This window comes from Triticum dicoccoides, chromosome 3A, assembly GCF_002162155.2.
Source record: "Triticum dicoccoides isolate Atlit2015 ecotype Zavitan chromosome 3A, WEW_v2.0, whole genome shotgun sequence".
Lineage (NCBI taxonomy): Eukaryota > Viridiplantae > Streptophyta > Magnoliopsida > Poales > Poaceae > Triticum > Triticum dicoccoides.
In genome coordinates this window covers 252,584,292-252,584,826 of record NC_041384.1, presented here as the reverse complement: position 1 = coordinate 252,584,826, position 535 = coordinate 252,584,292, and positions in this window count along the sequence as shown.

The following is a 535-nucleotide window of genomic DNA, read 5'->3' as shown; positions in this document are numbered from 1 at the left end:
GAATCGCCCCTATCCATGAACTCTTTAAATCTCTATTCCTTCCTTTCCTCCTTTAGTTCATTGTGTTTGACGCTTGTCATCTCTTTCTTTTCCATGATGTCCTACCACTTCTCCGACATTTTGGTAGCCACACCATCTTGTTCTCCCACTTATTCCCCGCCGCTCTTGGCGCTTGATGTCGGTATTTAGTATCGACAATTTCATCGACGGGTGACCCATTTGTTCGGAGGGGCGTGCGACCGGTGGATTGAGATAATGAGATGTAGAAATAAGGGATTTACGTGGGTTCGGGCCCTTCGGGAGGAGGTAAGACCCTACTCCTGCCTCTAGTATTTGTATTCCTTAGGAACTCATGACGGCCAGGAAGATTGCCAAAGAGAACTATCTGTAGGATTGCAAGCTCTTTTCCTTGCGACTTAGAGGAGGATGGTGGATTGTTTTATCTAGAGAGTGGGTCCCCTCCACGGTTTCATTCGTGCACCTTATATCTCTCGCCAGGATCAGGTCACGTGATCCTGGCACTACCAATGGGCCG